Source organism: Ambystoma mexicanum, chromosome 5q (assembly GCF_040938575.1).
Source record: "Ambystoma mexicanum isolate Mex_15411 chromosome 5q, UKY_AmexF1_1, whole genome shotgun sequence".
NCBI classification, from domain to species: Eukaryota; Metazoa; Chordata; class Amphibia; order Caudata; family Ambystomatidae; genus Ambystoma; species Ambystoma mexicanum.
In genome coordinates, this window is record NC_090933.1 from 527,120,347 (window position 1) to 527,142,427 (window position 22,081).

General features: G+C 49.3%; 18 non-coding genes across 18 annotated transcripts; all 18 read right to left on the bottom strand.

The window, feature by feature from the left end:
• Positions 1-210: 210 nt before the first annotated feature.
• Positions 211-283, bottom strand: TRNAA-AGC (transfer RNA alanine (anticodon AGC)). The gene has a single exon. It is a non-coding gene; the product is annotated as a tRNA-Ala (tRNA).
• A 1,100-nt stretch (positions 284-1,383) lies between these two features.
• Positions 1,384-1,456, bottom strand: TRNAA-AGC (transfer RNA alanine (anticodon AGC)). The gene has a single exon. It is a non-coding gene; the product is annotated as a tRNA-Ala (tRNA).
• Positions 1,457-2,556: 1,100 nt separating this feature from the next.
• TRNAA-AGC (transfer RNA alanine (anticodon AGC)) lies at positions 2,557-2,629 on the bottom strand. The gene has a single exon. It is a non-coding gene; the product is annotated as a tRNA-Ala (tRNA).
• A 1,100-nt stretch (positions 2,630-3,729) lies between these two features.
• On the bottom strand, positions 3,730-3,802 carry TRNAA-AGC (transfer RNA alanine (anticodon AGC)). Its single transcript has one exon. It is a non-coding gene; the product is annotated as a tRNA-Ala (tRNA).
• Positions 3,803-4,902: 1,100 nt separating this feature from the next.
• TRNAA-AGC (transfer RNA alanine (anticodon AGC)) lies at positions 4,903-4,975 on the bottom strand. The gene has a single exon. It is a non-coding gene; the product is annotated as a tRNA-Ala (tRNA).
• Positions 4,976-6,075: 1,100 nt separating this feature from the next.
• On the bottom strand, positions 6,076-6,148 carry TRNAA-AGC (transfer RNA alanine (anticodon AGC)). The gene has a single exon. It is a non-coding gene; the product is annotated as a tRNA-Ala (tRNA).
• Positions 6,149-7,248: 1,100 nt separating this feature from the next.
• TRNAA-AGC (transfer RNA alanine (anticodon AGC)) lies at positions 7,249-7,321 on the bottom strand. Its single transcript has one exon. It is a non-coding gene; the product is annotated as a tRNA-Ala (tRNA).
• A 1,100-nt stretch (positions 7,322-8,421) lies between these two features.
• On the bottom strand, positions 8,422-8,494 carry TRNAA-AGC (transfer RNA alanine (anticodon AGC)). Its single transcript has one exon. It is a non-coding gene; the product is annotated as a tRNA-Ala (tRNA).
• Positions 8,495-10,767: 2,273 nt separating this feature from the next.
• TRNAA-AGC (transfer RNA alanine (anticodon AGC)) lies at positions 10,768-10,840 on the bottom strand. Its single transcript has one exon. It is a non-coding gene; the product is annotated as a tRNA-Ala (tRNA).
• A 1,100-nt stretch (positions 10,841-11,940) lies between these two features.
• On the bottom strand, positions 11,941-12,013 carry TRNAA-AGC (transfer RNA alanine (anticodon AGC)). Its single transcript has one exon. It is a non-coding gene; the product is annotated as a tRNA-Ala (tRNA).
• A 1,100-nt stretch (positions 12,014-13,113) lies between these two features.
• On the bottom strand, positions 13,114-13,186 carry TRNAA-AGC (transfer RNA alanine (anticodon AGC)). The gene has a single exon. It is a non-coding gene; the product is annotated as a tRNA-Ala (tRNA).
• A 1,100-nt stretch (positions 13,187-14,286) lies between these two features.
• On the bottom strand, positions 14,287-14,359 carry TRNAA-AGC (transfer RNA alanine (anticodon AGC)). The gene has a single exon. It is a non-coding gene; the product is annotated as a tRNA-Ala (tRNA).
• Positions 14,360-15,459: 1,100 nt separating this feature from the next.
• TRNAA-AGC (transfer RNA alanine (anticodon AGC)) lies at positions 15,460-15,532 on the bottom strand. Its single transcript has one exon. It is a non-coding gene; the product is annotated as a tRNA-Ala (tRNA).
• A 1,100-nt stretch (positions 15,533-16,632) lies between these two features.
• On the bottom strand, positions 16,633-16,705 carry TRNAA-AGC (transfer RNA alanine (anticodon AGC)). The gene has a single exon. It is a non-coding gene; the product is annotated as a tRNA-Ala (tRNA).
• Positions 16,706-17,805: 1,100 nt separating this feature from the next.
• On the bottom strand, positions 17,806-17,878 carry TRNAA-AGC (transfer RNA alanine (anticodon AGC)). The gene has a single exon. It is a non-coding gene; the product is annotated as a tRNA-Ala (tRNA).
• A 1,100-nt stretch (positions 17,879-18,978) lies between these two features.
• On the bottom strand, positions 18,979-19,051 carry TRNAA-AGC (transfer RNA alanine (anticodon AGC)). Its single transcript has one exon. It is a non-coding gene; the product is annotated as a tRNA-Ala (tRNA).
• A 1,100-nt stretch (positions 19,052-20,151) lies between these two features.
• TRNAA-AGC (transfer RNA alanine (anticodon AGC)) lies at positions 20,152-20,224 on the bottom strand. The gene has a single exon. It is a non-coding gene; the product is annotated as a tRNA-Ala (tRNA).
• A 1,100-nt stretch (positions 20,225-21,324) lies between these two features.
• Positions 21,325-21,397, bottom strand: TRNAA-AGC (transfer RNA alanine (anticodon AGC)). Its single transcript has one exon. It is a non-coding gene; the product is annotated as a tRNA-Ala (tRNA).
• Between the last annotated feature and the right edge of the window lie 684 nt (positions 21,398-22,081).

Below are 22,081 nucleotides of genomic sequence, written 5' to 3' on the forward strand. Positions count from 1 at the left end.
TGCTTGCTTCTCATTTTATTTCTCTCTGTTGCATAGTTTCACGCCCGCTGCCAGCCTTGGTGCGGAAATGTGTAACGTTTTGGCATAGTAGAAAATGGACGGAAGACTTTTGGGATGATAGTAAACACCCTGAAGCCAGCAGCGCATGCCTCATTTGCGAGGATTTAAGAGTTTTGAATAAAATAGTCAAATGGAAGAAAAGTTTCTTGCTGGAGAATGCGGGCATCGATCCCGCTACCTCTCGCATGCTAAGCGAGCGCTCTACCATCTGAGCTAATTCCCCTTCTGAGCAAATGATCTTAAAGGACAGCTTAGTCTTTAGCTCGAACCTGCTTGGCTGTCCAGGGACCTGTAGTGCGTAAAGTCGCTTCTCTTCATCTGCCAGGGGAAAGAATCACAATCTCACCTTTTTGCCCAAAACAAAAAGTAATGGAGCTACAAATAAAGCTGCAGATGGCCATCCATTGCAATGAGGATTAGCCAACTAGGTCTGAATAGCAGAGTGACTCCACTGCCACGCCCTTTCACGCTGGACCTGCGCTTGTGATCAAGAGGCTGCACACCAACCCCATAGACCCGAGAGCTGAATTGAGAAGGTGCTTGCCTGCTGTTTAAGGCCGCTTGCACGCTGCTTGGAGCCAAAGGCCCAGCGTTGGAGTGCATTTGTCATTTTTACCAGATGGACATATTTTCCAATAGAGCGTCAGAATACTAAACAGGTAAGATTGAGGTCTGGAAATTGAGTCCACTTTCCAACGTGTGTCCCATAAAGCGGAAGTGTCCAGCCGAGTGCAAGCAGGTGCAGGTTGCACGCGTGTTATGGGACAGTGCAGCTTTGGACGTGATCCAATGCTCCCGTAGTTATCAGTGGGCCAGTACAGGTGACACCAGTGAGAGAAGAGGAAAAGAAAGAACTCTCGAGGTGTTGGCTGAGAGGCCCCAGTGGCCTTATGGATAAGGCAGTGGCTTACTAAACCAGGGATTGTGGGTTTGAGTCCCATCAGGGGTGGATCCTGGAATTTTGTTCAAACTTCTGCCAAAGTTAATATGCGGGAGTAGAGGGTGGGTGCAGGCTATTATTTTGCTGGGGGGCGCTGTGTAGTCCCGAACGTGCCCTGCTGGTAGGAGACTTTAAATGCCGGCCCCATAGACCCGAGAGCTGAATAGAGAAGGTGCTTGCTTCTCATTTTATTTCTCTCTGTTGCATAGTTTCACGCCCGCTGCCAGCCTTGGTGCGGTAATGTGTAACGTTTTGGCATAGTAGAAAATGGACGGAAGACTTTTGGGATGATAGTAAACACCCTGAAGCCAGCAGCGCATGCCTCATTTGCGAGGATTTAAGAGTTTTGAATAAAATAGTCAAATGGAAGAAAAGTTTCTTGCTGGAGAATGCGGGCATCGATCCCGCTACCTCTCGCATGCTAAGCGAGCGCTCTACCATCTGAGCTAATTCCCCTTCTGAGCAAATGATCTTAAAGGACAGCTTAGTCTTTAGCTCGCACCTGCTTGGCTGTCCAGGGACCTGTAGTGCGTAAAGTCGCTTCTCTTCATCTGCCAGGGGAAAGAATCACAATCTCACCTTTTTGCCCAAAACAAAAAGTAATGGAGCTACAAATAAAGCTGCAGATGGCCATCCATTGCAATGAGGATTAGCCAACTAGGTCTGAATAGCAGAGTGACTCCACTGCCACGCCCTTTCACGCTGGACCTGCGCTTGTGATCAAGAGGCTGCACACCAACCCCATAGACCCGAGAGCTGAATTGAGAAGGTGCTTGCCTGCTGTTTAAGGCCGCTTGCACGCTGCTTGGAGCCAAAGGCCCAGCGTTGGAGTGCATTTGTCATTTTTACCAGATGGACATATTTTCCAATAGAGCGTCAGAATACTAAACAGGTAAGATTGAGGTCTGGAAATTGAGTCCACTTTCCAACGTGTGTCCCATAAAGCGGAAGTGTCCAGCCGAGTGCAAGCAGGTGCAGGTTGCACGCGTGTTATGGGACAGTGCAGTTTTGGACGTGATCCAATGCTCCCGTAGTTATCAGTGGGCCAGTACAGGTGACACCAGTGAGAGAAGTGGAAAAGAAAGAACTCTCGAGCTGTTGGCTGAGGGGCCCCAGTGGCCTTATGGATAAGGCAGTGGCCTACTAAACCAGGGATTGTGGGTTTGAGCCCCATCAGGGGTGGATCCTGGAATTTTGTTCAAACTTCTGCCAAAGTTAATATGCGGGAGTAGAGGGTGGGTGCAGGCTATTATTTTGCTGGGGGGCGCTGTGTAGTCCCGAACGTGCCCTGCTGGTAGGAGACTTTAAATGCCGGCCCCATAGACCCGAGAGCTGAATAGAGAAGGTGCTTGCTTCTCATTTTATTTCTCTCTGTTGCATAGTTTCACGCCCGCTGCCAGCCTTGGTGCGGAAATGTGTAACGTTTTGGCATAGTAGAAAATGGACGGAAGACTTTTGGGATGATAGTAAACACCCTGAAGCCAGCAGCGCATGCCTCATTTGCGAGGATTTAAGAGTTTTGAATAAAATAGTCAAATGGAAGAAAAGTTTCTTGCTGGAGAATGCGGGCATCGATCCCGCTACCTCTCGCATGCTAAGCGAGCGCTCTACCATCTGAGCTAATTCCCCTTCTGAGCAAATGATCTTAAAGGACAGCTTAGTCTTTAGCTCGCACCTGCTTGGCTGTCCAGGGACCTGTAGTGCGTAAAGTCGCTTCTCTTCATCTGCCAGGGGAAAGAATCACAATCTCACCTTTTTGCCCAAAACAAAAAGTAATGGAGCTACAAATAAAGCTGCAGATGGCCATCCATTGCAATGAGGATTAGCCAACTAGGTCTGAATAGCAGAGTGACTCCACTGCCACGCCCTTTCACGCTGGACCTGCGCTTGTGATCAAGAGGCTGCACACCAACCCCATAGACCCGAGAGCTGAATTGAGAAGGTGCTTGCCTGCTGTTTAAGGCCGCTTGCACGCTGCTTGGAGCCAAAGGCCCAGCGTTGGAGTGCATTTGTCATTTTTACCAGATGGACATATTTTCCAATAGAGCGTCAGAATACTAAACAGGTAAGATTGAGGTCTGGAAATTGAGTCCACTTTCCAACGTGTGTCCCATAAAGCGGAAGTGTCCAGCCGAGTGCAAGCAGGTGCAGGTTGCACGCGTGTTATGGGACAGTGCAGTTTTGGACGTGATCCAATGCTCCCGTAGTTATCAGTGGGCCAGTACAGGTGACACCAGTGAGAGAAGAGGAAAAGAAAGAACTCTCGAGGTGTTGGCTGAGAGGCCCCAGTGGCCTTATGGATAAGGCAGTGGCCTACTAAACCAGGGATTGTGGGTTTGAGCCCCATCAGGGGTGGATCCTGGAATTTTGTTCAAACTTCTGCCAAAGTTAATATGCGGGAGTAGAGGGTGGGTGCAGGCTATTATTTTGCTGGGGGGCGCTGTGTAGTCCCGAACGTGCCCTGCTGGTAGGAGACTTTAAATGCCGGCCCCATAGACCCGAGAGCTGAATAGAGAAGGTGCTTGCTTCTCATTTTATTTCTCTCTGTTGCATAGTTTCACGCCCGCTGCCAGCCTTGGTGCGGAAATGTGTAACGTTTTGGCATAGTAGAAAATGGACGGAAGACTTTTGGGATGATAGTAAACACCCTGAAGCCAGCAGCGCATGCCTCATTTGCGAGGATTTAAGAGTTTTGAATAAAATAGTCAAATGGAAGAAAAGTTTCTTGCTGGAGAATGCAGGCATCGATCCCGCTACCTCTCGCATGCTAAGCGAGCGCTCTACCATCTGAGCTAATTCCCCTTCTGAGCAAATGATCTTAAAGGACAGCTTAGTCTTTAGCTCGAACCTGCTTGGCTGTCCAGGGACCTGTAGTGCGTAAAGTCGCTTCTCTTCATCTGCCAGGGGAAAGAATCACAATCTCACCTTTTTGCCCAAAACAAAAAGTAATGGAGCTACAAATAAAGCTGCAGATGGCCATCCATTGCAATGAGGATTAGCCAACTAGGTCTGAATAGCAGAGTGACTCCACTGCCACGCCCTTTCACGCTGGACCTGCGCTTGTGATCAAGAGGCTGCACACCAACCCCATAGACCCGAGAGCTGAATTGAGAAGGTGCTTGCCTGCTGTTTAAGGCCGCTTGCACGCTGCTTGGAGCCAAAGGCCCAGCGTTGGAGTGCATTTGTCATTTTTACCAGATGGACATATTTTCCAATAGAGCGTCAGAATACTAAACAGGTAAGATTGAGGTCTGGAAATTGAGTCCACTTTCCAACGTGTGTCCCATAAAGCGGAAGTGTCCAGCCGAGTGCAAGCAGGTGCAGGTTGCACGCGTGTTATGGGACAGTGCAGTTTTGGACGTGATCCAATGCTCCCGTAGTTATCAGTGGGCCAGTACAGGTGACACCAGTGAGAGAAGAGGAAAAGAAAGAACTCTCGAGCTGTTGGCTGAGAGGCCCCAGTGGCCTTATGGATAAGGCAGTGGCCTACTAAACCAGGGATTGTGGGTTTGAGCCCCATCAGGGGTGGATCCTGGAATTTTGTTCAAACTTCTGCCAAAGTTAATATGCGGGAGTAGAGGGTGGGTGCAGGCTATTATTTTGCTGGGGGGCGCTGTGTAGTCCCGAACGTGCCCTGCTGGTAGGAGACTTTAAATGCCGGCCCCATAGACCCGAGAGCTGAATAGAGAAGGTGCTTGCTTCTCATTTTATTTCTCTCTGTTGCATAGTTTCACGCCCGCTGCCAGCCTTGGTGCGGAAATGTGTAACGTTTTGGCATAGTAGAAAATGGACGGAAGACTTTTGGGATGATAGTAAACACCCTGAAGCCAGCAGCGCATGCCTCATTTGCGAGGATTTAAGAGTTTTGAATAAAATAGTCAAATGGAAGAAAAGTTTCTTGCTGGAGAATGCGGGCATCGATCCCGCTACCTCTCGCATGCTAAGCGAGCGCTCTACCATCTGAGCTAATTCCCCTTCTGAGCAAATGATCTTAAAGGACAGCTTAGTCTTTAGCTCGAACCTGCTTGGCTGTCCAGGGACCTGTAGTGCGTAAAGTCGCTTCTCTTCATCTGCCAGGGGAAAGAATCACAATCTCACCTTTTTGCCCAAAACAAAAAGTAATGGAGCTACAAATAAAGCTGCAGATGGCCATCCATTGCAATGAGGATTAGCCAACTAGGTCTGAATAGCAGAGTGACTCCACTGCCACGCCCTTTCACGCTGGACCTGCGCTTGTGATCAAGAGGCTGCACACCAACCCCATAGACCCGAGAGCTGAATTGAGAAGGTGCTTGCCTGCTGTTTAAGGCCGCTTGCACGCTGCTTGGAGCCAAAGGCCCAGCGTTGGAGTGCATTTGTCATTTTTACCAGATGGACATATTTTCCAATAGAGCGTCAGAATACTAAACAGGTAAGATTGAGGTCTGGAAATTGAGTCCACTTTCCAACGTGTGTCCCATAAAGCGGAAGTGTCCAGCCGAGTGCAAGCAGGTGCAGGTTGCACGCGTGTTATGGGACAGTGCAGCTTTGGACGTGATCCAATGCTCCCGTAGTTATCAGTGGGCCAGTACAGGTGACACCAGTGAGAGAAGAGGAAAAGAAAGAACTCTCGAGGTGTTGGCTGAGAGGCCCCAGTGGCCTTATGGATAAGGCAGTGGCCTACTAAACCAGGGATTGTGGGTTTGAGTCCCATCAGGGGTGGATCCTGGAATTTTGTTCAAACTTCTGCCAAAGTTAATATGCGGGAGTAGAGGGTGGGTGCAGGCTATTATTTTGCTGGGGGGCGCTGTGTAGTCCCGAACGTGCCCTGCTGGTAGGAGACTTTAAATGCCGGCCCCATAGACCCGAGAGCTGAATAGAGAAGGTGCTTGCTTCTCATTTTATTTCTCTCTGTTGCATAGTTTCACGCCCGCTGCCAGCCTTGGTGCGGTAATGTGTAACGTTTTGGCATAGTAGAAAATGGACGGAAGACTTTTGGGATGATAGTAAACACCCTGAAGCCAGCAGCGCATGCCTCATTTGCGAGGATTTAAGAGTTTTGAATAAAATAGTCAAATGGAAGAAAAGTTTCTTGCTGGAGAATGCGGGCATCGATCCCGCTACCTCTCGCATGCTAAGCGAGCGCTCTACCATCTGAGCTAATTCCCCTTCTGAGCAAATGATCTTAAAGGACAGCTTAGTCTTTAGCTCGCACCTGCTTGGCTGTCCAGGGACCTGTAGTGCGTAAAGTCGCTTCTCTTCATCTGCCAGGGGAAAGAATCACAATCTCACCTTTTTGCCCAAAACAAAAAGTAATGGAGCTACAAATAAAGCTGCAGATGGCCATCCATTGCAATGAGGATTAGCCAACTAGGTCTGAATAGCAGAGTGACTCCACTGCCACGCCCTTTCACGCTGGACCTGCGCTTGTGATCAAGAGGCTGCACACCAACCCCATAGACCCGAGAGCTGAATTGAGAAGGTGCTTGCCTGCTGTTTAAGGCCGCTTGCACGCTGCTTGGAGCCAAAGGCCCAGCGTTGGAGTGCATTTGTCATTTTTACCAGATGGACATATTTTCCAATAGAGCGTCAGAATACTAAACAGGTAAGATTGAGGTCTGGAAATTGAGTCCACTTTCCAACGTGTGTCCCATAAAGCGGAAGTGTCCAGCCGAGTGCAAGCAGGTGCAGGTTGCACGCGTGTTATGGGACAGTGCAGTTTTGGACGTGATCCAATGCTCCCGTAGTTATCAGTGGGCCAGTACAGGTGACACCAGTGAGAGAAGTGGAAAAGAAAGAACTCTCGAGCTGTTGGCTGAGAGGCCCCAGTGGCCTTATGGATAAGGCAGTGGCCTACTAAACCAGGGATTGTGGGTTTGAGCCCCATCAGGGGTGGATCCTGGAATTTTGTTCAAACTTCTGCCAAAGTTAATATGCGGGAGTAGAGGGTGGGTGCAGGCTATTATTTTGCTGGGGGGCGCTGTGTAGTCCCGAACGTGCCCTGCTGGTAGGAGACTTTAAATGCCGGCCCCATAGACCCGAGAGCTGAATAGAGAAGGTGCTTGCTTCTCATTTTATTTCTCTCTGTTGCATAGTTTCACGCCCGCTGCCAGCCTTGGTGCGGAAATGTGTAACGTTTTGGCATAGTAGAAAATGGACGGAAGACTTTTGGGATGATAGTAAACACCCTGAAGCCAGCAGCGCATGCCTCATTTGCGAGGATTTAAGAGTTTTGAATAAAATAGTCAAATGGAAGAAAAGTTTCTTGCTGGAGAATGCGGGCATCGATCCCGCTATCTCTCGCATGCTAAGCGAGCGCTCTACCATCTGAGCTAATTCCCCTTCTGAGCAAATGATCTTAAAGGACAGCTTAGTCTTTAGCTCGAACCTGCTTGGCTGTCCAGGGACCTGTAGTGCGTAAAGTCGCTTCTCTTCATCTGCCAGGGGAAAGAATCACAATCTCACCTTTTTGCCCAAAACAAAAAGTAATGGAGCAACAAATAAAGCTGCAGATGGCCATCCATTGCAATGAGGATTGGCCAACTAGGTCTGAATAGCAGAGTGACTCCACTGCCACGCCCTTTCACGCTGGACCTGCGCTTGTGATCAAGAGGCTGCACACCAACCCCATAGACCCGAGAGCTGAATTAAGAAGGTGCTTGCCTGCTGTTTAAGGCCGCTTGCACGCTGCTTGGAGCCAAAGGCCCAGCGTTGGAGTGCATTTGTCATTTTTACCAGATGGACATATTTTCCAATAGAGCGTCAGAATACTAAACAGGTAAGATTGAGGTCTGGAAATTGAGTCCACTTTCCAACGTGTGTCCCATAAAGCGGAAGTGTCCAGCCGAGTGCAAGCAGGTGCAGGTTGCACGCGTGTTATGGGACAGTGCAGTTTTGGACGTGATCCAATGCTCCCGTAGTTATCAGTGGGCCAGTACAGGTGACACCAGTGAGAGAAGAGGAAAAGAAAGAACTCTCGAGCTGTTGGCTGAGAGGCCCCAGTGGCCTTATGGATAAGGCAGTGGCCTACTAAACCAGGGATTGTGGGTTTGAGCCCCATCAGGGGTGGATCCTGGAATTTTGTTCAAACTTCTGCCAAAGTTAATATGCGGGAGTAGAGGGTGGGTGCAGGCTATTATTTTGCTGGGGGGCGCTGTGTAGTCCCGAACGTGCCCTGCTGGTAGGAGACTTTAAATGCCGGCCCCATAGACCCGAGAGCTGAATAGAGAAGGTGCTTGCTTCTCATTTTATTTCTCTCTGTTGCATAGTTTCACGCCCGCTGCCAGCCTTGGTGCGGAAATGTGTAACGTTTTGGCATAGTAGAAAATGGACGGAAGACTTTTGGGATGATAGTAAACACCCTGAAGCCAGCAGCGCATGCCTCATTTGCGAGGATTTAAGAGTTTTGAATAAAATAGTCAAATGGAAGAAAAGTTTCTTGCTGGAGAATGCGGGCATCGATCCCGCTACCTCTCGCATGCTAAGCGAGCGCTCTACCATCTGAGCTAATTCCCCTTCTGAGCAAATGATCTTAAAGGACAGCTTAGTCTTTAGCTCGAACCTGCTTGGCTGTCCAGGGACCTGTAGTGCGTAAAGTCGCTTCTCTTCATCTGCCAGGGGAAAGAATCACAATCTCACCTTTTTGCCCAAAACAAAAAGTAATGGAGCTACAAATAAAGCTGCAGATGGCCATCCATTGCAATGAGGATTAGCCAACTAGGTCTGAATAGCAGAGTGACTCCACTGCCACGCCCTTTCACGCTGGACCTGCGCTTGTGATCAAGAGGCTGCACACCAACCCCATAGACCCGAGAGCTGAATTGAGAAGGTGCTTGCCTGCTGTTTAAGGCCGCTTGCACGCTGCTTGGAGCCAAAGGCCCAGCGTTGGAGTGCATTTGTCATTTTTACCAGATGGACATATTTTCCAATAGAGCGTCAGAATACTAAACAGGTAAGATTGAGGTCTGGAAATTGAGTCCACTTTCCAACGTGTGTCCCATAAAGCGGAAGTGTCCAGCCGAGTGCAAGCAGGTGCAGGTTGCACGCGTGTTATGGGACAGTGCAGCTTTGGACGTGATCCAATGCTCCCGTAGTTATCAGTGGGCCAGTACAGGTGACACCAGTGAGAGAAGAGGAAAAGAAAGAACTCTCGAGCTTTTGGCTGAGAGGCCCCAGTGGCCTTATGGATAAGGCAGTGGCCTACATAAACCAGCTATCATGGGTTCAAGTCCCATCAGGGGTGGATCCTGGAATTTTGTTCAAACTTCTGCCAAAGATATATGCAGGAGTAGAGGGTGGGTGCAGGCTATTATTTTGCTGGGGGGCGCTGTGTAGTCCCGAACGTGCCCTGCTGGTAGGAGACTTTAAATGCCGGCCCCATAGACCCGAGAGCTGAATAGAGAAGGTGCTTGCTTCTCATTTTATTTCTCTCTGTTGCATAGTTTCACGCCCGCTGCCAGCCTTGGTGCGGAAATGTGTAACGTTTTGGCATAGTAGAAAATGGACGGAAGACTTTTGGGATGATAGTAAACACCCTGAAGCCAGCAGCGCATGCCTCATTTGCGAGGATTTAAGAGTTTTGAATAAAATAGTCAAATGGAAGAAAAGTTTCTTGCTGGAGAATGCGGGCATTGATCCCGCTACCTCTCGCATGCTAAGTGAGCGCTCTACCATCTGAGCTAATTCCCCTTCTGAGCAAATGATCTTAAAGGACAGCTTAGTCTTTAGCTCGAACCTGCTTGGCTGTCCAGGGACCTGTAGTGCGTAAAGTCGCTTCTCTTCATCTGCCAGGGGAAAGAATCACAATCTCACCTTTTTGCCCAAAACAAAAAGTAATGGAGCTACAAATAAAGCTGCAGATGGCCATCCATTGCAATGAGGATTAGCCAACTAGGTCTGAATAGCAGAGTGACTCCACTGCCACGCCCTTTCACGCTGGACCTGCGCTTGTGATCAAGAGGCTGCACACCAACCCCATAGACCCGAGAGCTGAATTGAGAAGGTGCTTGCCTGCTGTTTAAGGCCGCTTGCACGCTGCTTGGAGCCAAAGGCCCAGCGTTGGAGTGCATTTGTCATTTTTACCAGATGGACATATTTTCCAATAGAGCGTCAGAATACTAAACAGGTAAGATTGAGGTCTGGAAATTGAGTCCACTTTCCAACGTGTGTCCCATAAAGCGGAAGTGTCCAGCCGAGTGCAAGCAGGTGCAGGTTGCACGCGTGTTATGGGACAGTGCAGCTTTGGACGTGATCCAATGCTCCTGTAGTTATCAGTGGGCCAGTACAGGTGACACCAGTGAGAGAAGAGGAAAAGAAAGAACTCTCGAGCTGTTGGCTGAGAGGCCCCAGTGGCCTTATGGATAAGGCAGTGACCTACTAAACCAGGGATTGTGGGTTTGAGTCCCATCAGGGGTGGATCCTGGAATTTTGTTCAAACTTCTGCCAAAGTTAATATGCGGGAGTAGAGGGTGGGTGCAGGCTATTATTTTGCTGGGGGGCGCTGTGTAGTCCCGAACGTGCCCTGCTGGTAGGAGACTTTAAATGCCGGCCCCATAGACCCGAGAGCTGAATAGAGAAGGTGCTTGCTTCTCATTTTATTTCTCTCTGTTGCATAGTTTCACGCCCGCTGCCAGCCTTGGTGCGGTAATGTGTAACGTTTTGGCATAGTAGAAAATGGACGGAAGACTTTTAGGATGATAGTAAACACCCTGAAGCCAGCAGCGCATGCCTCATTTGCGAGGATTTAAGAGTTTTGAATAAAATAGTCAAATGGAAGAAAAGTTTCTTGCTGGAGAATGCGGGCATCGATCCCGCTACCTCTCGCATGCTAAGCGAGCGCTCTACCATCTGAGCTAATTCCCCTTCTGAGCAAATGATCTTAAAGGACAGCTTAGTCTTTAGCTCGCACCTGCTTGGCTGTCCAGGGACCTGTAGTGCGTAAAGTCGCTTCTCTTCATCTGCCAGGGGAAAGAATCACAATCTCACCTTTTTGCCCAAAACAAAAAGTAATGGAGCTACAAATAAAGCTGCAGATGGCCATCCATTGCAATGAGGATTAGCCAACTAGGTCTGAATAGCAGAGTGACTCCACTGCCACGCCCTTTCACGCTGGACCTGCGCTTGTGATCAAGAGGCTGCACACCAACCCCATAGACCCGAGAGCTGAATTGAGAAGGTGCTTGCCTGCTGTTTAAGGCCGCTTGCACGCTGCTTGGAGCCAAAGGCCCAGCGTTGGAGTGCATTTGTCATTTTTACCAGATGGACATATTTTCCAATAGAGCGTCAGAATACTAAACAGGTAAGATTGAGGTCTGGAAATTGAGTCCACTTTCCAACGTGTGTCCCATAAAGCGGAAGTGTCCAGCCGAGTGCAAGCAGGTGCAGGTTGCACGCGTGTTATGGGACAGTGCAGTTTTGGACGTGATCCAATGCTCCCGTAGTTATCAGTGGGCCAGTACAGGTGACACCAGTGAGAGAAGAGGAAAAGAAAGAACTCTCGAGGTGTTGGCTGAGCGGCCCCAGTGGCCTTATGGATAAGGCAGTGGCCTACTAAACCAGGGATTGTGGGTTTGAGCCCCATCAGGGGTGGATCCTGGAATTTTGTTCAAACTTCTGCCAAAGTTAATATGCGGGAGTAGAGGGTGGGTGCAGGCTATTATTTTGCTGGGGGGCGCTGTGTAGTCCCGAACGTGCCCTGCTGGTAGGAGACTTTAAATGCCGGCCCCATAGACCCGAGAGCTGAATAGAGAAGGTGCTTGCTTCTCATTTTATTTCTCTCTGTTGCATAGTTTCACGCCCGCTGCCAGCCTTGGTGCGGAAATGTGTAACGTTTTGGCATAGTAGAAAATGGACGGAAGACTTTTGGGATGATAGTAAACACCCTGAAGCCAGCAGCGCATGCCTCATTTGCGAGGATTTAAGAGTTTTGAATAAAATAGTCAAATGGAAGAAAAGTTTCTTGCTGGAGAATGCAGGCATCGATCCCGCTACCTCTCGCATGCTAAGCGAGCGCTCTACCATCTGAGCTAATTCCCCTTCTGAGCAAATGATCTTAAAGGACAGCTTAGTCTTGAGCTCGAACCTGCTTGGCTGTCCAGGGACCTGTAGTGCGTAAAGTCGCTTCTCTTCATCTGCCAGGGGAAAGAATCACAATCTCACCTTTTTGCCCAAAACAAAAAGTAATGGAGCTACAAATAAAGCTGCAGATGGCCATCCATTGCAATGAGGATTAGCCAACTAGGTCTGAATAGCAGAGTGACTCCACTGCCACGCCCTTTCACGCTGGACCTGCGCTTGTGATCAAGAGGCTGCACACCAACCCCATAGACCCGAGAGCTGAATTGAGAAGGTGCTTGCCTGCTGTTTAAGGCCGCTTGCACGCTGCTTGGAGCCAAAGGCCCAGCGTTGGAGTGCATTTGTCATTTTTACCAGATGGACATATTTTCCAATAGAGCGTCAGAATACTAAACAGGTAAGATTGAGGTCTGGAAATTGAGTCCACTTTCCAACGTGTGTCCCATAAAGCGGAAGTGTCCAGCCGAGTGCAAGCAGGTGCAGGTTGCACGCGTGTTATGGGACAGTGCAGTTTTGGACGTGATCCAATGCTCCTGTAGTTATCAGTGGGCCAGTACAGGTGACACCAGTGAGAGAAGAGGAAAAGAAAGAACTCTCGAGCTGTTGGCTGAGAGGCCCCAGTGGCCTTATGGATAAGGCAGTGGCCTACTAAACCAGGGATTGTGGGTTTGAGCCCCATCAGGGGTGGATCCTGGAATTTTGTTCAAACTTCTGCCAAAGTTAATATGCGGGAGTAGAGGGTGGGTGCAGGCTATTATTTTGCTGGGGGGCGCTGTGTAGTCCCGAACGTGCCCTGCTGGTAGGAGACTTTAAATGCCGGCCCCATAGACCCGAGAGCTGAATAGAGAAGGTGCTTGCTTCTCATTTTATTTCTCTCTGTTGCATAGTTTCACGCCCGCTGCCAGCCTTGGTGCGGAAATGTGTAACGTTTTGGCATAGTAGAAAATGGACGGAAGACTTTTGGGATGATAGTAAACACCCTGAAGCCAGCAGCGCATGCCTCATTTGCGAGGATTTAAGAGTTTTGAATAAAATAGTCAAATGGAAGAAAAGTTTCTTGCTGGAGAATGCAGGCATCGATCCCGCTACCTCTCGCATGCTAAGCGAGCGCTCTACCATCTGAGCTAATTCCCCTTCTGAGCAAATGATCTTAAAGGACAGCTTAGTCTTTAGCTCGAACCTGCTTGGCTGTCCAGGGACCTGTAGTGCGTAAAGTCGCTTCTCTTCATCTGCCAGGGGAAAGAATCACAATCTCACCTTTTTGCCCAAAACAAAAAGTAATGGAGCTACAAATAAAGCTGCAGATGGCCATCCATTGCAATGAGGATTAGCCAACTAGGTCTGAATAGCAGAGTGACTCCACTGCCACGCCCTTTCACGCTGGACCTGCGCTTGTGATCAAGAGGCTGCACACCAACCCCATAGACCCGAGAGCTGAATTGAGAAGGTGCTTGCCTGCTGTTTAAGGCCGCTTGCACGCTGCTTGGAGCCAAAGGCCCAGCGTTGGAGTGCATTTGTCATTTTTACCAGATGGACATATTTTCCAATAGAGCGTCAGAATACTAAACAGGTAAGATTGAGGTCTGGAAATTGAGTCCACTTTCCAACGTGTGTCCCATAAAGCGGAAGTGTCCAGCCGAGTGCAAGCAGGTGCAGGTTGCACGCGTGTTATGGGACAGTGCAGTTTTGGACGTGATCCAATGCTCCTGTAGTTATCAGTGGGCCAGTACAGGTGACACCAGTGAGAGAAGAGGAAAAGAAAGAACTCTCGAGCTGTTGGCTGAGAGGCCCCAGTGGCCTTATGGATAAGGCAGTGGCCTACTAAACCAGGGATTGTGGGTTTGAGCCCCATCAGGGGTGGATCCTGGAATTTTGTTCAAACTTCTGCCAAAGTTAATATGCGGGAGTAGAGGGTGGGTGCAGGCTATTATTTTGCTGGGGGGCGCTGTGTAGTCCCGAACGTGCCCTGCTGGTAGGAGACTTTAAATGCCGGCCCCATAGACCCGAGAGCTGAATAGAGAAGGTGCTTGCTTCTCATTTTATTTCTCTCTGTTGCATAGTTTCACGCCCGCTGCCAGCCTTGGTGCGGAAATGTGTAACGTTTTGGCATAGTAGAAAATGGACGGAAGACTTTTGGGATGATAGTAAACACCCTGAAGCCAGCAGCGCATGCCTCATTTGCGAGGATTTAAGAGTTTTGAATAAAATAGTCAAATGGAAGAAAAGTTTCTTGCTGGAGAATGCGGGCATCGATCCCGCTACCTCTCGCATGCTAAGCAAGCGCTCTACCATCTGAGCTAATTCCCCTTCTGAGCAAATGATCTTAAAGGACAGCTTAGTCTTTAGCTCGAACCTGCTTGGCTGTCCAGGGACCTGTAGTGCGTAAAGTCGCTTCTCTTCATCTGCCAGGGGAAAGAATCACAATCTCACCTTTTTGCCCAAAACAAAAAGTAATGGAGCTACAAATAAAGCTGCAGATGGCCATCCATTGCAATGAGGATTAGCCAACTAGGTCTGAATAGCAGAGTGACTCCACTGCCACGCCCTTTCACGCTGGACCTGCGCTTGTGATCAAGAGGCTGCACACCAACCCCATAGACCCGAGAGCTGAATTGAGAAGGTGCTTGCCTGCTGTTTAAGGCCGCTTGCACGCTGCTTGGAGCCAAAGGCCCAGCGTTGGAGTGCATTTGTCATTTTTACCAGATGGACATATTTTCCAATAGAGCGTCAGAATACTAAACAGGTAAGATTGAGGTCTGGAAATTGAGTCCACTTTCCAACGTGTGTCCCATAAAGCGGAAGTGTCCAGCCGAGTGCAAGCAGGTGCAGGTTGCACGCGTGTTATGGGACAGTGCAGCTTTGGACGTGATCCAATGCTCCCGTAGTTATCAGTGGGCCAGTACAGGTGACACCAGTGAGAGAAGAGGAAAAGAAAGAACTCTCGAGGTGTTGGCTGAGAGGCCCCAGTGGCCTTATGGATAAGGCAGTGGCTTACTAAACCAGGGATTGTGGGTTTGAGTCCCATCAGGGGTGGATCCTGGAATTTTGTTCAAACTTCTGCCAAAGTTAATATGCGGGAGTAGAGGGTGGGTGCAGGCTATTATTTTGCTGGGGGGCGCTGTGTAGTCCCGAACGTGCCCTGCTGGTAGGAGACTTTAAATGCCGGCCCCATAGACCCGAGAGCTGAATAGAGAAGGTGCTTGCTTCTCATTTTATTTCTCTCTGTTGCATAGTTTCACGCCCGCTGCCAGCCTTGGTGCGGTAATGTGTAACGTTTTGGCATAGTAGAAAATGGACGGAAGACTTTTGGGATGATAGTAAACACCCTGAAGCCAGCAGCGCATGCCTCATTTGCGAGGATTTAAGAGTTTTGAATAAAATAGTCAAATGGAAGAAAAGTTTCTTGCTGGAGAATGCGGGCATCGATCCCGCTACCTCTCGCATGCTAAGCGAGCGCTCTACCATCTGAGCTAATTCCCCTTCTGAGCAAATGATCTTAAAGGACAGCTTAGTCTTTAGCTCGCACCTGCTTGGCTGTCCAGGGACCTGTAGTGCGTAAAGTCGCTTCTCTTCATCTGCCAGGGGAAAGAATCACAATCTCACCTTTTTGCCCAAAACAAAAAGTAATGGAGCTACAAATAAAGCTGCAGATGGCCATCCATTGCAATGAGGATTAGCCAACTAGGTCTGAATAGCAGAGTGACTCCACTGCCACGCCCTTTCACGCTGGACCTGCGCTTGTGATCAAGAGGCTGCACACCAACCCCATAGACCCGAGAGCTGAATTGAGAAGGTGCTTGCCTGCTGTTTAAGGCCGCTTGCACGCTGCTTGGAGCCAAAGGCCCAGCGTTGGAGTGCATTTGTCATTTTTACCAGATGGACATATTTTCCAATAGAGCGTCAGAATACTAAACAGGTAAGATTGAGGTCTGGAAATTGAGTCCACTTTCCAACGTGTGTCCCATAAAGCGGAAGTGTCCAGCCGAGTGCAAGCAGGTGCAGGTTGCACGCGTGTTATGGGACAGTGCAGTTTTGGACGTGATCCAATGCTCCCGTAGTTATCAGTGGGCCAGTACAGGTGACACCAGTGAGAGAAGTGGAAAAGAAAGAACTCTCGAGCTGTTGGCTGAGAGGCCCCAGTGGCCTTATGGATAAGGCAGTGGCCTACTAAACCAGGGATTGTGGGTTTGAGCCCCATCAGGGGTGGATCCTGGAATTTTGTTCAAACTTCTGCCAAAGTTAATATGCGGGAGTAGAGGGTGGGTGCAGGCTATTATTTTGCTGGGGGGCGCTGTGTAGTCCCGAACGTGCCCTGCTGGTAGGAGACTTTAAATGCCGGCCCCATAGACCCGAGAGCTGAATAGAGAAGGTGCTTGCTTCTCATTTTATTTCTCTCTGTTGCATAGTTTCACGCCCGCTGCCAGCCTTGGTGCGGAAATGTGTAACGTTTTGGCATAGTAGAAAATGGACGGAAGACTTTTGGGATGATAGTAAACACCCTAAAGCCAGCAGCGCATGCCTCATTTGCGAGGATTTAAGAGTTTTGAATAAAATAGTCAAATGGAAGAAAAGTTTCTTGCTGGAGAATGCGGGCATCGATCCCGCTACCTCTCGCATGCTAAGCGAGCGCTCTACCATCTGAGCTAATTCCCCTTCTGAGCAAATGATCTTAAAGGACAGCTTAGTCTTTAGCTCGAACCTGCTTGGCTGTCCAGGGACCTGTAGTGCGTAAAGTCGCTTCTCTTCATCTGCCAGGGGAAAGAATCACAATCTCACCTTTTTGCCCAAAACAAAAAGTAATGGAGCAACAAATAAAGCTGCAGATGGCCATCCATTGCAATGAGGATTGGCCAACTAGGTCTGAATAGCAGAGTGACTCCACTGCCACGCCCTTTCACGCTGGACCTGCGCTTGTGATCAAGAGGCTGCACACCAACCCCATAGACCCGAGAGCTGAATTAAGAAGGTGCTTGCCTGCTGTTTAAGGCCGCTTGCACGCTGCTTGGAGCCAAAGGCCCAGCGTTGGAGTGCATTTGTCATTTTTACCAGATGGACATATTTTCCAATAGAGCGTCAGAATACTAAACAGGTAAGATTGAGGTCTGGAAATTGAGTCCACTTTCCAACGTGTGTCCCATAAAGCGGAAGTGTCCAGCCGAGTGCAAGCAGGTGCAGGTTGCACGCGTGTTATGGGACAGTGCAGTTTTGGACGTGATCCAATGCTCCCGTAGTTATCAGTGGGCCAGTACAGGTGACACCAGTGAGAGAAGAGGAAAAGAAAGAACTCTCGAGCTGTTGGCTGAGAGGCCCCAGTGGCCTTATGGATAAGGCAGTGGCCTACTAAACCAGGGATTGTGGGTTTGAGCCCCATCAGGGGTGGATCCTGGAATTTTGTTCAAACTTCTGCCAAAGTTAATATGCGGGAGTAGAGGGTGGGTGCAGGCTATTATTTTGCTGGGGGGCGCTGTGTAGTCCCGAACGTGCCCTGCTGGTAGGAGACTTTAAATGCCGGCCCCATAGACCCGAGAGCTGAATAGAGAAGGTGCTTGCTTCTCATTTTATTTCTCTCTGTTGCATAGTTTCACGCCCGCTGCCAGCCTTGGTGCGGAAATGTGTAACGTTTTGGCATAGTAGAAAATGGACGGAAGACTTTTGGGATGATAGTAAACACCCTGAAGCCAGCAGCGCATGCCTCATTTGCGAGGATTTAAGAGTTTTGAATAAAATAGTCAAATGGAAGAAAAGTTTCTTGCTGGAGAATGCGGGCATCGATCCCGCTACCTCTCGCATGCTAAGCGAGCGCTCTACCATCTGAGCTAATTCCCCTTCTGAGCAAATGATCTTAAAGGACAGCTTAGTCTTTAGCTCGAACCTGCTTGGCTGTCCAGGGACCTGTAGTGCGTAAAGTCGCTTCTCTTCATCTGCCAGGGGAAAGAATCACAATCTCACCTTTTTGCCCAAAACAAAAAGTAATGGAGCTACAAATAAAGCTGCAGATGGCCATCCATTGCAATGAGGATTAGCCAACTAGGTCTGAATAGCAGAGTGACTCCACTGCCACGCCCTTTCACGCTGGACCTGCGCTTGTGATCAAGAGGCTGCACACCAACCCCATAGACCCGAGAGCTGAATTGAGAAGGTGCTTGCCTGCTGTTTAAGGCCGCTTGCACGCTGCTTGGAGCCAAAGGCCCAGCGTTGGAGTGCATTTGTCATTTTTACCAGATGGACATATTTTCCAATAGAGCGTCAGAATACTAAACAGGTAAGATTGAGGTCTGGAAATTGAGTCCACTTTCCAACGTGTGTCCCATAAAGCGGAAGTGTCCAGCCAAGTGCAAGCAGGTGCAGGTTGCACGCGTGTTATGGGACAGTGCAGCTTTGGACGTGATCCAATGCTCCCGTAGTTATCAGTGGGCCAGTACAGGTGACACCAGTGAGAGAAGAGGAAAAGAAAGAACTCTCGAGGTGTTGGCTGAGAGGCCCCAGTGGCCTTATGGATAAGGCAGTGGCCTACTAAACCAGGGATTGTGGGTTTGAGTCCCATCAGGGGTGGATCCTGGAATTTTGTTCAAACTTCTGCCAAAGTTAATATGCGGGAGTAGAGGGTGGGTGCAGGCTATTATTTTGCTGGGGGGCGCTGTGTAGTCCCGAACGTGCCCTGCTGGTAGGAGACTTTAAATGCCGGCCCCATAGACCCGAGAGCTGAATAGAGAAGGTGCTTGCTTCTCATTTTATTTCTCTCTGTTGCATAGTTTCACGCCCGCTGCCAGCCTTGGTGCGGAAATGTGTAACGTTTTGGCATAGTAGAAAATGGACGGAAGACTTTTGGGATGATAGTAAACACCCTGAAGCCAGCAGCGCATGCCTCATTTGCGAGGATTTAAGAGTTTTGAATAAAATAGTCAAATGGAAGAAAAGTTTCTTGCTGGAGAATGCGGGCATCGATCCCGCTACCTCTCGCATGCTAAGCAAGCGCTCTACCATCTGAGCTAATTCCCCTTCTGAGCAAATGATCTTAAAGGACAGCTTAGTCTTTAGCTCGAACCTGCTTGGCTGTCCAGGGACCTGTAGTGCGTAAAGTCGCTTCTCTTCATCTGCCAGGGGAAAGAATCACAATCTCACCTTTTTGCCCAAAACAAAAAGTAATGGAGCTACAAATAAAGCTGCAGATGGCCATCCATTGCAATGAGGATTAGCCAACTAGGTCTGAATAGCAGAGTGACTCCACTGCCACGCCCTTTCACGCTGGACCTGCGCTTGTGATCAAGAGGCTGCACACCAACCCCATAGACCCGAGAGCTGAATTGAGAAGGTGCTTGCCTGCTGTTTAAGGCCGCTTGCACGCTGCTTGGAGCCAAAGGCCCAGCGTTGGAGTGCATTTGTCATTTTTACCAGATGGACATATTTTCCAATAGAGCGTCAGAATACTAAACAGGTAAGATTGAGGTCTGGAAATTGAGTCCACTTTCCAACGTGTGTCCCATAAAGCGGAAGTGTCCAGCCGAGTGCAAGCAGGTGCAGGTTGCACGCGTGTTATGGGACAGTGCAGCTTTGGACGTGATCCAATGCTCCCGTAGTTATCAGTGGGCCAGTACAGGTGACACCAGTGAGAGAAGAGGAAAAGAAAGAACTCTCGAGGTGTTGGCTGAGAGGCCCCAGTGGCCTTATGGATAAGGCAGTGGCTTACTAAACCAGGGATTGTGGGTTTGAGTCCCATCAGGGGTGGATCCTGGAATTTTGTTCAAACTTCTGCCAAAGTTAATATGCGGGAGTAGAGGGTGGGTGCAGGCTATTATTTTGCTGGGGGGCGCTGTGTAGTCCCGAACGTGCCCTGCTGGTAGGAGACTTTAAATGCCGGCCCCATAGACCCGAGAGCTGAATAGAGAAGGTGCTTGCTTCTCATTTTATTTCTCTCTGTTGCATAGTTTCACGCCCGCTGCCAGCCTTGGTGCGGTAATGTGTAACGTTTTGGCATAGTAGAAAATGGACGGAAGACTTTTGGGATGATAGTAAACACCCTGAAGCCAGCAGCGCATGCCTCATTTGCGAGGATTTAAGAGTTTTGAATAAAATAGTCAAATGGAAGAAAAGTTTCTTGCTGGAGAATGCGGGCATCGATCCCGCTACCTCTCGCATGCTAAGCGAGCGCTCTACCATCTGAGCTAATTCCCCTTCTGAGCAAATGATCTTAAAGGACAGCTTAGTCTTTAGCTCGCACCTGCTTGGCTGTCCAGGGACCTGTAGTGCGTAAAGTCGCTTCTCTTCATCTGCCAGGGGAAAGAATCACAATCTCACCTTTTTGCCCAAAACAAAAAGTAATGGAGCTACAAATAAAGCTGCAGATGGCCATCCATTGCAATGAGGATTAGCCAACTAGGTCTGAATAGCAGAGTGACTCCACTGCCACGCCCTTTCACGCTGGACCTGCGCTTGTGATCAAGAGGCTGCACACCAACCCCATAGACCCGAGAGCTGAATTGAGAAGGTGCTTGCCTGCTGTTTAAGGCCGCTTGCACGCTGCTTGGAGCCAAAGGCCCAGCGTTGGAGTGCATTTGTCATTTTTACCAGATGGACATATTTTCCAATAGAGCGTCAGAATACTAAACAGGTAAGATTGAGGTCTGGAAATTGAGTCCACTTTCCAACGTGTGTCCCATAAAGCGGAAGTGTCCAGCCGAGTGCAAGCAGGTGCAGGTTGCACGCGTGTTATGGGACAGTGCAGTTTTGGACGTGATCCAATGCTCCCGTAGTTATCAGTGGGCCAGTACAGGTGACACCAGTGAGAGAAGTGGAAAAGAAAGAACTCTCGAGCTGTTGGCTGAGAGGCCCCAGTGGCCTTATGGATAAGGCAGTGGCCTACTAAACCAGGGATTGTGGGTTTGAGCCCCATCAGGGGTGGATCCTGGAATTTTGTTCAAACTTCTGCCAAAGTTAATATGCGGGAGTAGAGGGTGGGTGCAGGCTATTATTTTGCTGGGGGGCGCTGTGTAGTCCCGAACGTGCCCTGCTGGTAGGAGACTTTAAATGCCGGCCCCATAGACCCGAGAGCTGAATAGAGAAGGTGCTTGCTTCTCATTTTATTTCTCTCTGTTGCATAGTTTCACGCCCGCTGCCAGCCTTGGTGCGGAAATGTGTAACGTTTTGGCATAGTAGAAAATGGACGGAAGACTTTTGGGATGATAGTAAACACCCTAAAGCCAGCAGCGCATGCCTCATTTGCGAGGATTTAAGAGTTTTGAATAAAATAGTCAAATGGAAGAAAAGTTTCTTGCTGGAGAATGCGGGCATCGATCCCGCTACCTCTCGCATGCTAAGCGAGCGCTCTACCATCTGAGCTAATTCCCCTTCTGAGCAAATGATCTTAAAGGACAGCTTAGTCTTTAGCTCGAACCTGCTTGGCTGTCCAGGGACCTGTAGTGCGTAAAGTCGCTTCTCTTCATCTGCCAGGGGAAAGAATCACAATCTCACCTTTTTGCCCAAAACAAAAAGTAATGGAGCAACAAATAAAGCTGCAGATGGCCATCCATTGCAATGAGGATTGGCCAACTAGGTCTGAATAGCAGAGTGACTCCACTGCCACGCCCTTTCACGCTGGACCTGCGCTTGTGATCAAGAGGCTGCACACCAACCCCATAGACCCGAGAGCTGAATTAAGAAGGTGCTTGCCTGCTGTTTAAGGCCGCTTGCACGCTGCTTGGAGCCAAAGGCCCAGCGTTGGAGTGCATTTGTCATTTTTACCAGATGGACATATTTTCCAATAGAGCGTCAGAATACTAAACAGGTAAGATTGAGGTCTGGAAATTGAGTCCACTTTCCAACGTGTGTCCCATAAAGCGGAAGTGTCCAGCCGAGTGCAAGCAGGTGCAGGTTGCACGCGTGTTATGGGACAGTGCAGTTTTGGACGTGATCCAATGCTCCCGTAGTTATCAGTGGGCCAGTACAGGTGACACCAGTGAGAGAAGAGGAAAAGAAAGAACTCTCGAGCTGTTGGCTGAGAGGCCCCAGTGGCCTTATGGATAAGGCAGTGGC